Source organism: Zeus faber, assembly GCF_960531495.2.
Source record: "Zeus faber genome assembly, chromosome: 14".
Classification (NCBI taxonomy): Eukaryota; Metazoa; Chordata; class Actinopteri; order Zeiformes; family Zeidae; genus Zeus; species Zeus faber.
In genome coordinates this window covers 25,111,906-25,126,071 of record NC_137200.1, presented here as the reverse complement: position 1 = coordinate 25,126,071, position 14,166 = coordinate 25,111,906, and positions in this window count along the sequence as shown.

Genomic DNA, 14,166 nt, shown 5'->3' with positions numbered 1-14,166 from the left:
AATAATAGCAATAATAATAATAAAATGGCAATGATAAGAAAAAATATTAAAATATATAATATACAATAAACCTAGAAACTAACAAAAAATGACAAAAATCTTCTTGTGCAATATGTACTTAGCATATTGTACTGATGTACTCAACATATTGTACTCATGTACTACACATATTGTACTGATGTACTCAACGCATTGTATTCATGTACTGAACATTTTGTACTGATGTACTAATGTACATGTTTGTTTACTTGTGTAATGGCTTGACTGGACCGACAGGGGGCAGCATTCCCAAAGGCAGCTGTAGACTAGACGCCGCAAAGCACAACAGATGCAAAGGGCCACAACTTATTGTTAATTTATCAGCAGTATTATTTACTATATTTATATAGTGCAGCGCCATCTGGTCATTCCTTCCCAATGCATCTGTTTCTCCCTCTCCACCCTCCATCTCTCTCTCCATCCCTCAAACATGGAGCGATGAGAGATCCCACATACTGCAAATACTGACATTAAAATGTTTCATTTTCCTGTCAAAGTTTTCTGCTTTCTGGGGTCTTCAGTTTCCTCCTACACACTGGTGTTGCCATAACGGACATGACATCAATATCCCAAACCTGTACAATTAATCAACTTTCGCGTTTGAACCCGCTACGTCTCTGTTTAAAACACATTTTATCCGATGGTTGCCATTAACTTGACTGAAAATGTCTAACTTTGTACCTTTATAAAAAAGCTTTTATTTTATTTTTTCTTACAAGTGTGCCACAGGACCACCAGGGGGTCTGCAGACCACAGCTTGGAAACACTGGCCTATCTTGCGCTCTACACAAATCAGCCACAACATTAAAACCACCACTAATATTGTGTAGGTCCCCTCGTGTTCCCAAAACAGCTGTGACTCATGGGGGCATGGACTCCACAAGACTCTGACGGTGTCCTGTGGTATCTGGCACCAAGACGTCAGCAGCAGATCCTTTAAGTCCTGGAACCATGGAGGTGGGGCCCCCATGGATCGAGGCTTGTCGTTCCAGCACATCCCACAGATACTCCATCGGATCGGACCCTAAACCCGCCCATCCACATGATGTAGAAGAAAGCGTGTCCAGTTCTGACTCTCACGTGTCCATTGTAGGTGCTTTGGGTGGTGGACAGGGGTCAGCATGGGCACTCTGACCGCTCCCATATGCAGCAAGCTGTGATGCACTGTGTGTTCTGACACCTATCACAGCCAGAATTAACTTTTTCCACCAATTAGTGCTACAGAATCTCTTCTGTGGGATCGGACCAGACTGGCTAGACTTGGTTCCCCACTCGCACCACTGAGCCTTGGACACCCATGACCGGTTGTCCTTCCTTGGACTACTTTTTTAGGTACTAACCACTGCATACCGGGAACACCCCACAAGACCTGTAGTTTTGGAGATGCTCTGACCCAGTCGTCTGGAATCAATGTGCTCCTTGTCAAAGTGGCTCAGATCCTTACGCTACTTCCGACACATCAACTTCAACAACTGACTGTTCTCTTGTTGCCTCAAACATCCCATCCCTCGACAGGTGTATGTAGCTTTCCATGAATGTTGAATAGTGATGTATGAATTCCAATGTTGTACCTTTGCCATCATCAGTACATACATACATACATATACATACATACATACATACATACTTTTCCATCATTTTGCTGAGTTAGATTGTTATTGCTCCAATGTTTAATCTTCTTGGCATTTTTCGGGCTAAAAGTATGTGGAAAAACGGCAACCACAGTATGCACAGACATGGTTGAGGTTGGAACCGGGACGTTTGACATCTTGTCGTTCCAGTTTGATCAATAAAGAGGGCACATGTCACTCCGCTGCTCATCGAGCTCCACTGGTTACCTGTAGCCGCCCGCATCAAGTTCAAGTCTCTTATGCTGGCCTACAGAGTGATTGCTGGGAATGCTCCCGCCTACTTAAATGCTCTTGTAAGAGCACATGCTGCCCCCCGGATGCTGCGCTCGTCAAATGAGCGTCGCCTGGCTCTGCCGGCCGTACAGCCACGGCAATCCAGGCTATTCTCATTTGTAGTTCCACGTTGGTGGAACGAGCTGCCAAAAATGACCAGAGCAGGGACCTCCCTCTCTGTCTTTAAGAAGCACCTGAAGACCCAGCTCTTCAGTGAGTACCTCCTGTCCTAACCTACAATTACTTAGCACCACCTTGCAGTATTTATTGTTACACTAATGTTGTTGTTACACTAATCTCTGTCGCAATGTAGCTTGAATGTTATTCTCCCTTGTAAGTCGCTTTGGATAAAAGCGTCTGCTAAATGACAAAATGTAAATGTAATGTAAATGTAAATATCGATCTACATTTGGAGCAGGAATTAGTGAAAAACTGTTGCAATTTTACCGGAAGTAGAAGAACGCTTTGATTAGTTTGAGGAGCGGGTGCTTTGTGACATCATCCAAAGTTATACAGTATAAGTCCAAACTTCGCCTCTTGTAAGTCATTTGCAGCCCTTGCGCCCTGTGGACAGGCAAACAATCCCTGCGTTTAAAGGAAAGTCGAAAAACTGTAACTCGTGCGATGTTTTAAACAATTGTTAAAACATCGTTCTTAATTAAACATTTAAACTAAACGACACAAGAGGAACATTCAGTGACGCAAGTCCACAGTCAACACCCGAGCCAATGACGCACCATATGAACCGCCATACTTAAAACATTTACAACCGACAAAAATAAGATGCTTCATTTAAAGTAAACATGTCCTTATTTATACACAATTGATTTCCAAAACATTCAATCTACATAAAAAAAAAAAAAAAAAAACGGACTCAGAGTGCCCCTTGATCACATGAGGTTTTCCTCAGCGTGACCCAACCAAGTTGCATCATCTGGGCAGCGACCGGCTCAGAGCGAGAGGAGAACCCAGTGGATTACCGTGACAGCACCGTCCAGACTGCTTATCACTGATGCTGAGACGTCATATCAGCCTCAGAGTAGGGCTGTATTAAAACACGCCACGACACGATGATGAACCCTGGTTTACAGCCACATAGACAGTGTTACGGATACGGTCTGGTGAATCCAAATGCAGGACATAACAAAGGCTCAGGAGTAGGTGCAAAGTTTAATGTAGAACAGGCAGGGGTCAAAAACCAGGGGAACAGTCAACAGGAAAACCTATCGGCGGGGAACAGGCAGGGGATCAGGGTCCAGGGGCAGAGAGGGAATCAGGGTCTTCAGCAGGATCGGCCGACGACTCAGGAACGTGCTGAGCCTTGGCAGGGGAGGCTGGTGGCATGGGACCAGAAACAGACTGAGCCTCGGCCGGGGACACCGGAATGACAGGATTTGGAGAAATTGGAGGTGGAGAAGGGTGAGCGTATAACTTCCACCTGTTAAACGCTAATATCTGGGCAAATTTGGCGTCCTGCCTCCAGGAGATAGCGAGGAGCATAAGGAAAGCTGGCTCTTCACTTTCAAACAGCTCCTGTGTAACTCCAAAGTCATGGCAGGAGAAAGGCAAGCGGGGCAGCGGAGACTCTGTGGCACTGGGAAACAGTGGAACTGGAGCGCCGGGCTGCGGAGACTGGGGACAGCCTCGGGGATCCTTGGAACCAGGGGACCAGGGTCCAGGGGAACAGGCACAGGATCAGGGTCCAGGGACAGACAGGGAATCAGGGTCCAGGAACCAGCAGGGAATCAAGATCAGGAAACAGGCAGGTCATCAGGATGAGGGAACAGGTAGGGAATTAGGTTCCAGGAAACCGGCAGGATATCAGGATCAGGAAACAGGAAGGGGGATATCGGGATGGGACTGAAAAATTCAATACCACACAGACACAACAATCTGACGGAGACAGAGTGAATGGGGAACAGGTCAAATACAAGAGGAGTGACGATGAAGGTGAAGACAGGTGGTGAGATTTCTGACAGGTGTGCGGTGGCAGGGATGTGAAACCAGAGACCGATAGAGGGAGCTAGAGAGGGACATGGGGACCGAGAGACAGAGGGAGACAGAGAAAGACAGAGGGAGAGAGAGAGAGACAGAGGGACCTAGAGACAGACAGAAGGAGCCAGAGAGAGATGGAGGGAGACAGAGTGAGACAGATAACAAGCAAGCAGCAGGGCAGGATCCTGACAGACGGTCCCGTCTGAAAAAGGAGGAGGTATTTTAGAGTGGTGAAAGGGAAGAGAATAATGTGAAAAACACATGTCTGTGAAAACAATTACAGATATTTATGAGTCCTTCGATATTAAGTCAAATTGCAAAGTAATCATAGCCTACAATAAACGTTATATTTCATAGTCATATTTCTTGTCATTAGTAAAACCTTGTATTCCGTTATAGACAATTCATTTGTGTTGTATCAGGTTAAATTGTATATTCTTTCCAGACTAGGCAGGAAAATACAAAAAACACTTTACTGGGTAAAGATGCCCGTTTGTCATTCCGGACGTTCATATCAGGACCAGATGCTGGAAATTTGTTGGCCCAGCAAAAATCGGGGCAATAATCGGGCTTAATTTGTGTAGTTTGATCTCAGCATTACGGGAAAATTTGGAAAACTGTAATACGCACCAAACACGACTAAACTGGATGTTTATTATTATTATTATTATTATTATTACTAATTATTTATATATATATATATATATATATATATAATATACATATATTATTAGGGTCCAGCCTGCAGGGCTGGAACCCTGTTGGTTTTGTTCCGATTTTTATTATTATTTGTGTCCTTGGCATCTTTCGGGCTAAAAGGGCCTGGAACACGACCACCGCTGAACCTACAGACATGGTTGGGGTCTTGTTAGGTCTTGTTCTCTGTTAGGACATGGACGTTCATTATAGTGGAGGTTTTGTGATCAACAATCGCGACCTCACCAAGATGGTGCACGGATCAAGCACAGATGTATTAATCCTTCCTCGCATACGCAAGTCGACCGAGTACACAGATCGGCACGTGATATAATCGTGATTGCACTTTACCTAAGTGCAATCACAATTAATTTCATTATATATCCTCTACAAGTGAAGTCAGTTAAACCAATTTCCATAGTTTATTTATTTATAGCTTTATAACATACATTATTATTGTGAAGGCAGTTTTCTGTTTATTTACAAAGTGCCATAAAATAACCACGTTTCCCAAAATGGACGAATAATGGTGATAAATAATGGTAATCACAATATTGACTAAAATGGTGATTATCATTTCAGCCATAGTCATGCAGCCCTACTTCAGAATGATAAACACTGTTAGTTGTGACGTAGGGAACCCACCCACAGCCACAAACACCATCCCATCATAGAATTACACTGTAACCAGGCAGAAGGAATGAACTTCTGCAGTCACAAAACACACAGCAACAGAGCTACAAAAAACATCCCAACATTGAACTTTAATGAAGGGTCGACTAGCCTGGACGCCATGTATTGCTGCCTCCATTTATTATTATTATTATTATTATTATTATTATTATTATTATTATTATTATTATTATTATTATTATTATTATTATTATTATTATTTTATTATTATTTTATTATTATAATTTTATTCTTCTTTTTCTTTTTCTTTTTCTTGATATTTTTAAATTCGTGGTCCACATTACTTTTCTGGATTAATGAAAAATACAATAAAATGTAGTCCACAAAAACTGGTCACCGTGTCCACTGGAAACCACTGAAATGTGCGACTGAGTGATGCATTCCAGCGAGGCTTCGGAAAAATAAAAGCCCTGCAATGGTAATTACTCACAGAAATACCACAAAGTTTTTTCGTATTTCATGGAAACATAACTTTCTGAAAATGTAATCAAGTAAAAAAGTTAACATACAAATGATGATTCCCGACACAGCACCAAACGGCCACCCGTCACTGAGAGTGCAGCTCTGTTTCCTCAGACAACACAGTGCGATACAACAATGAGAAGTTCTGCTTTACAGGCAAACATGGATGGTTGTTTTAAAGAATGGAGGGTTGCCCTGTGCACGTTGCTATTTGGGCCCGACGCTGGAAATTTGTCGGCCATGACAAAATTGGACTGAATTTGTGTAGTCTGATCCCAGCAATACGGAAAATCTGAAAACTGTAAAATGCACCCACACGACTAAACTGGACCCTGTGTATTGCTGCCTCCAGCTATAGTTATGAAATTATTATTATTATTATTATTATTATTATTATTATTATTATTATTATTATTATTATTAGGGGTCCAGCCCCGAAGAACCCAACGAACACACGGACAATCTAAATAAAATGTGTATTCGGGGCATTTCCAACAGGGCGTCATTCCTGTGTCATCCAGATTGGTTCGGTATTGTGGATGGAGTTTGTGATCAACAATCTCCACCTCACCAAGTTGATGCCACCACACACAGACATATAAATCCTTCCATATGCGCAAGTACACAGATCACGTGACAGCGCTGCAGTCTTGTGACACAGAGGTAGTCCTCTTTAACATCAGCGCTCTGGTAGAATGGACATTTCAAGTTCTATTTCTCCAACGTCCTCCATGGTCCCTTCGGTTGAAACTCATTTGTGTCCGTATGTCACGGTTCGGAACCAGGACCCAAATGCAGACACTGAGGCAGATGCAGGATTCCAAAAACGGCAAAGTTTAATTGAAAAAGGGTGGTAGAACAGCAAACAGGCAGGCCTTGGAGAAGACTAGGCTCAACAGGAAAACTAAACCAAACACGAAATCCAAACGTGGTGACAGATGGAGCAGCTCAAAGCCAAACTGCAGACTTCAAGGCCCAAAGAGACAGAGCACCAAGGTAGTGAACAAAGTGACACAGGTGACACGAGGAGAGGAAAACAGGGGAGACATCTACACCTGCAGGACAAAACCAAAATGGCCATCAATACAAAAACACATCAAAACTGTGAGACAGTTTCCAGATAGATCCATGGCGTCGCCCCCTTCAGCTCTCATCGAAAATGAGAGACGCAACACCTGGAAAAGATAAAAACAAACAGTTCATCACCGGCAATGCAGATGTACAAAATGTTCCATTAAATCGTCTATCTCCTGAGGATCTCTTCAAAACCTCCGCTAGTGCTGCTTCTTCCCGGAGGAGGTTGAGCTCGCCAACACCACGAAAATGACTTGCGTTGCGATGTGCTGTGATGCGAAAGGTGGAACTTACAGAAACCCTTTCCCGCAGCCCATCGGCCCGAAGAAGAGCTCGGACGGGAGGCAGACCTTCCTGCAGACCCCGCTCAGCGCGGAGCAGTTCCAGGGGAACGACGCCGCCTCCGTCTCCACATCTAAAGACAGCCAGAGGAGGCCGCTTTTCCAGTCAGCCTTGAGGGCTGACTGGAAAAGCTGCCTCACGCCACCCTCACGCCACCGCGACCGCTCTCGAAACCGAGACGGGGAGAACACGGGGGACGGAGCGGAAAAAAACGAGACTTACTATTGAGCGCCACGAAGGCCAGCAGGAGCAAAACCACGACGCGGTGCCTGTCCATGCCTGCGCAGAGCCGTGATGCTGCAGTGAGGAGCACAACCTCCCGGAGCAGATTTATTTGCAGCTCGGAGCACAAGGGCTGCCATTCTGTCCCCCCATTATATAATTATGTCCGTCCGTGGAAGAACGTGCTGTTCCTGTTCCCATTTAGGATAATTACATATAAAGGGCCCTTGTGCAGGGCCGTTGTCATGGGACGGGAGGAAAAACAAATTTCTTGATAATTCCAAACCTGCGCTCTCCCGTGAGCGTCTCGGCGTCTCGGGCTGAGGCTGAACCTCCGCACATCAAACGAGGACTTTAGATCTTATTGATTAATGATCGATAAAAGCACCTTTTTGCCGGATGTTGCAAACAGCATTCGCGCGGAATATTTCAAATGAAGAACAGTGAGGTGCTTTATTTTAGTGCAGCATCAGCAGAAAAGTGGGACCTCTTTATAGCTAAATACTGCCCCCCTTTGGAGGGCAGTATTTAGAGAGCATCAGTGCAAAAGCTGCACAAAATAAAACAAATATTAAAAGGAATTGTATCTTCCTTCTCCAGCTCAGAACGGGGAAGGTGGACAGAGAGCTGGACATAACGTGTGAAAAGGTTCCAGTTTCTTTTCAGAGCGTTCTGGGGTCGCCCTCCGTGGTGTGGTCATTTGGTTTTCTGGACGTCCATGGATGGGTCACACACAAACACTAATTTAGTCCCTTTTGCTCCATTTCCAGAGACGGGACAACGACAGGAAGAAGCTCAGTCTCCACTTCCAGAATACGAGCAGGTATTACAGTCTGTACAGTTTACGCACTTCTAGAAGAGATAGGAGAGACGTGTGTGTGTGTGTGTGTGTGTGTGTGTGTGTGTGTGTGTGTGTGTGTGTGTCTGTGTCTGTGTCTGTGTCTGTGTGTGCGTGTGTGTGCTCTCTCTATCTTACCACATGACAGTGATTTACCAGGTATGTCGGTAAGAAAGAAACATAGATAGATAGAGGGATAGATAGACAGAAGGATAGATAGATAGACAGATAGATGATAGATAGATGATAGATAGATAGATAGATAGATAGATAGATAGATAGATAGATAGATAGATAGATAGATAGATAAGATAGATAGATAGATAGATAGATAGACAGATAGATGATAGATAGATAGATAGATAGATAGATAGATAGATAGATAGATAGATAGATAGATAGATAGATAGATAGATAGACAGTTAGATAGATAGATAGAAAGACAGATAGATAGATAGATAGTTAGATCATAAGATGAGATAGTGTAGTTTCTGGATGATTTTGATGTGTTGATGATGAAGGAGTCTCCGCTGATGCTGACTTGATTAAAATAATAGTTTTTATTACACAAATCAGCATCAACCGGACTTGCCATGGATCGTCCAGTGAGAGAACAAAGCCGGAAGTATTCTCTGCCGAGCCGCGGTCGGCACTCACTTTAATAGCTGTATAGAGAAACGTCCCACATCTGGTTCCAAATCCATAGGTGTCAGCTCACAGTTCCAGTCTAACATAGATCTAAACATTTTCACTTCTCTCCTCCCTGGGCTCAATGTACACATTCTAAAGTTGACTTTCTCCGTGTATCTTCGAAGCAACATATGTTAATCTTATTACCGCACTATATCTCATTTTTGTGAGAGTGAAAAACTGTTGCAATTTTACCGGAAGTAGAAGAACGCTTTGATTAGTTTGAGGAGCGGGTGCTTTGTGACATCATCCAAAGTTATACAGTATACGTCCAAACTTCGCCTCTTGTAAGTCATTTGCAGCCCTTGCGCCTGTGGACAGGCAAACAATCCCTGCGTTTAAAGGAAAGTCGAAAAACTGTAACTCGTGCGATGTTTAAACAATTGTTAAAACATCGTTCTTAATTAAACATTTAAACTAAACGACACAAGAGGAACATTCAGTGACGCAAGTCCACAGTCAACACCCGAGCCCAATGACGGCACCCCATATGAACCCGCCATACTTAAAACATTTACAACCGACAAAAATAAGATGCTTCATTTAAAGTAAACGTGTCTTATTTATACACAATTGATTTCCAAAACATTCAATCTACACATAAAAAAAAAAAAAAAAACGGACTCAGAGTGCCCCTTGATCACATGAGGTTTTCCTCAGCGTGACCCAACCAAGTTGCATCATCTGGGCAGCGACCGGCTCAGAGCGAGAGGAGAACCCAGTGGATTACCGTGACAGCACCGTCCAGACTGCTTATCACTGATGCTGAGACGTCATATCAGCCTCAGAGTAGGGCTGTATTAAAACATGCCACGACACGATGATGAACCCTGGTTTACAGCCACATAGACAGTGTTACGGATACGGTCTGGTGAATCCAAATGCAGGACATAACAAAGGCTCAGGAGTAGGTGCAAAGTTTAATGTAGAACAGGCAGGGGTCAAAAACCAGGGGAACAGTCAACAGGAAAACCTATCGGCGGGAACAGGCAGGGGATCAGGGTCCAGGGGCAGAGAGGGAATCAGGGTCTTCAGCAGGATCGGCCGACGACTCAGGAACGTGCTGAGCCTTGGCAGGGGAGGCTGGTGGCATGGGACCAGAACCAGACTGAGCCTCGGCCGGGGACACCGGAATGACAGGATTTGGAGAAATTGGAGGTGGAGAAGGGTGAGCGTATAACTTCCCCTGTTAAACGCTAACATCTGGGCAAATTTGGGGTCCTGCCTCCAGGAGATAGCGAGGAGCATAAGGAAAGCTGGCTCTTCACTTTCAAACAGCTCCTGTGTAACTCCAAAGTCATGGCAGGAGAAAGGCAAGCGGGGCAGCGGAGACTCTGTGGCACTGGGAAACAGTGGAACTGGAGCGCCGGGCTGCGGAGACTGGGGACAGCCTCGGGGATCCTTGGGAACCAGGGGACCAGGGTCCAGGGGAACAGGGCACAGATCAGGGTCCAGGGGACAGACAGGGAATCAGGGTCCAGGAACCCAGCAGGGAATCAAGATCAGGAAACAGGCAGGTCATCAGGATGAGGGAACAGGAAGGTAGGGAATTAGTGGTTCCAGGAAACCGGCAGGATAATCAGGATCAGGAAACAGGAAGGGGGATATCGGGATGGGACTGAAAAATTCAATACCACACAGACACAACAATCTGACGGAGACAGAGTGAATGGGGAACAGGTCAAATACAAGAGGAGTGACGATGAAGGTGAAGAACAGGTGGTGAGATTTCTGACAGGTGTGCGGTGCAGGATGTGAAACCAGAGACCGATAGAGGGAGCTAGAGAGGGACATGGGGACCGAGAGACAGAGGGAGACAGAGAAAGACAGAGGGAGAGAGAGAGAGACAGAGGGACCTAGAGACAGACAGAAGGAGCAGAGAGAGATGGAGGGAGACAGAGTGAGACAGATAACAAGCAAGCAGCAGGGCAGGAATCCTGACAGACGGTCCCGTCTGAAAACGGAGGAGGTATTTTAGAGTGGTGAAAGGGCAAGAGAATAATGTGAAAAACACATGTCTGTGAAAACAATTACAGATATTTATGAGTCCTTCGATATTAAGTCAAATTGCAAAGTAATCATAGCCTACAATAAACGTTATATTTCATAGTCATAATTCTTGTCATTAGTAAAACCTTGTATTCCGTTATAGACAATTCATTTGTGTTGTATCAGGTTAAATTGTATATTCTTTCCAGACTAGGCAGGAAAATACAAAAAACACTTTACTGGGTAAAGATGCCCGTTTGTCATCCGGACGTTCATATCAGGACCAGATGCTGGAATTTGTTGGCCCAGCAAAATCGGGGCAATAATCGGGCTTAATTTGTGTAGTTTGATCTCAGCATTAACGGGAAAATTTGGAAAACTGTAATACGCACCAACACGACTAAACTGGATGTTTATTATTATTATTATTATTTCTTATTATACTAATTATTTATATATATATATATATCATATATATATATATATATATATATAATATACATATATTATTTGGGTCCAGCCTGCAGGCTGGAACCCTGTTGGTTTTGTCCGATTTTTATTATTATTTGTGTCCTTGGCATCTTTCGGGCTAAAAGTGCCTGGAACACGACCACCGCTGAACCTACAGACATGGTTGGGGTCTTGTTAGGTCTTGTTTCTCTGTTAGGACATGGACGTTCATTATAGTGGAGGTTTTGTGATCAACAATCGCGACCTCACCAAGATGGTGCACGGATCAAGCACAGATGTTTTAATCCTTCCTCGCATACGCAAGTCGACCGAGTACACAGATCGGCACGTGATATAATCGTGATTGCACTTTACCTAAGTGCAATCACAATTAATTTCATTATATAGTCCTCTACAAGTGAAGTCAGTTAAACCAATTTCCATAGTTTATTTATTTATAGCTTTATAACATACATTATTATTGTGAAGGCAGTTTTCTGTTTATTTACAAAGTGCCATAAAATAACCACGTTTCCCAAAATGGACCGAATAATGGTGATAAATAATGGTAATCACAATATTGACTAAAATGGTGATTATCATTTCAGCCATAGTCCATGCAGCCCTACTTCAGAATGTATAAACCACTGTTCGTTGTGACGTAGGGAACCCACCCCACAGCCACAAACACCATCCCATCATAGAATTACACTGTAACCAGGCAGAAGGAATGAACTTCTGCAGTCACAAAACACACAGCAACAGAGCTACAAAAAACATCCCAACATTGAACTTTAATGAAGGGTCGACTAGCCGGGACGCCATGTATTGCTGCCTCCATTTATTATTATTATTATTATTATTATTATTATTATTATTATTATTATTATTATTATTTTATTATTATTTTATTATTATAATTTTATTCTTCTTTTCTCTTTTCTTTTTCTTGATATTTTTTAATTCGTGGTCCACATTACATTTCTGGATTAATGAAAAATACAATAAAATGTAGTCCACAAAAACTGGTCACCGTGTCCACTGGAAACCACTGAAATGTGCGACTGAGTGATGCATTCCAGCGAGGCTTCGGAAAAATAAAAGCCCTGCAATGGTAATTACTCACAGAAATACCACAAAGTTTTTTCGTATTTCATGGAAACATAACTTTCTGAAAATGTAATCAAGTAAAAAGTTAACAATACAAATGATGATTCCCGACACAGCACCAAACGGCCACCTGTCACTGAGAGTGCAGCTCTGTTTCCTCAGACAACACAGTGCGATACAACAATGAGAAGTTCTGCTTTACAGGCAAACATGGATGGTTGTTTTAAAGAATGGAGGGTTGCCCTGTGCACGTTGCTATTTGGGCCCGACGCTGGAAATTTGTCGGCCATGACAAAATTGGGCTGAATTTGTGTAGTCTGATCCCAGCAATACGGAAAATCTGAAAAACTGTAAAATGCACCCACTACGACTAAACTGGACCCTGTGTATTGCTGCCTCCAGCTATAGTTATGAAATTTATTATTATTATTATTATTATTATTATTTTATTATTATTATTATTATTATTAGGGGTCCAGCCCGAAGAACCCAACGAAACACAGGACAATCTAAATAAAATGTGTATTCGGGGCATTTCCAACATGGCGTCATTCCTGTGTCATCCAGATTGGTTCGGTATTGTGGATGGAGTTTGTGATCAACAATCTCCACCTCACCAAAGTTGATGCCACCACACACAGACATATAAATCCTTCCATATGCGCAAGTACACAGATCACGTGACCAGCGCTGCAGTCTTGTGACACAGAGGTAGTCCTCTTTAACATCAGCGCTCTGGTAGAATGGACATTTCAAGTTCTATTTCTCCAACGTCCTCCATGGTCCCTTCGGTTGAAACTCATTTGTGTCCGTATGTCACGGTTCGGAACCAGGACCCAAATGCAGACACTGAGGCAGATGCAGGATTCCAAAAACGGCAAAGTTTAATTGAAAAAGGGTGGTAGAACAGCAAACAGGCAGGCCTTGGAGAAGGACTAGGCTCAACAGGAAAACTAAACCAAACACGAAATCCAAACGTGGTGACAGATGGAGCAGCTCAAAGCCAAACTGCAGACTTCAAGGCCCAAAGAGACAGAGCACCAAGGTAGTGAACAAAGTGACACAGGTGACACGAGGAGAGGAAAACAGGGGAGACATCTACACCTGCAGGACAAAACCAAAATGGCCATCAATACAAAAACACATCAAAACTGTGAGACAGTTTCCAGATAGATCCATGGCGTCGCCCCTTCAGCTCTCATCGAAAATGAGAGACGCAACACCTGGAAAAGATAAAAACAAACAGTTCATCACCGGCAATGCAGATGTACAAAATGTTCCATTAAATCGTCTATCTCCTGAGGATCTCTTCAAAACCTCCGCTAGTGCTGGGCTTCTTCCCGGAGGAGGTTGAGCTCGCCAACACCACCGAAAATGACTTGCGTTGCGATGTGCTGTGATGCGAAAGGTGGAACTTACAGAAACCCTTTCCCGCAGCCCATCGGCCCGAAGAAGAGCTCGGACGGGAGGCAGACCTTCCTGCAGACCCCGCCTCAGCGCGGAGCAGTTCCAGGGGGAACGACGCCGCCTCCGTCTCCACATCTAAAGACAGCCAGAGGAGGCCGCTTTTCCAGTCAGCCTCGAGGGCTGACTGGAAAAGCTGCCTCACGCCACCCTCACGCCACCGCGACCGCTCTCGAAACCGAGACGGGGAGAACACGG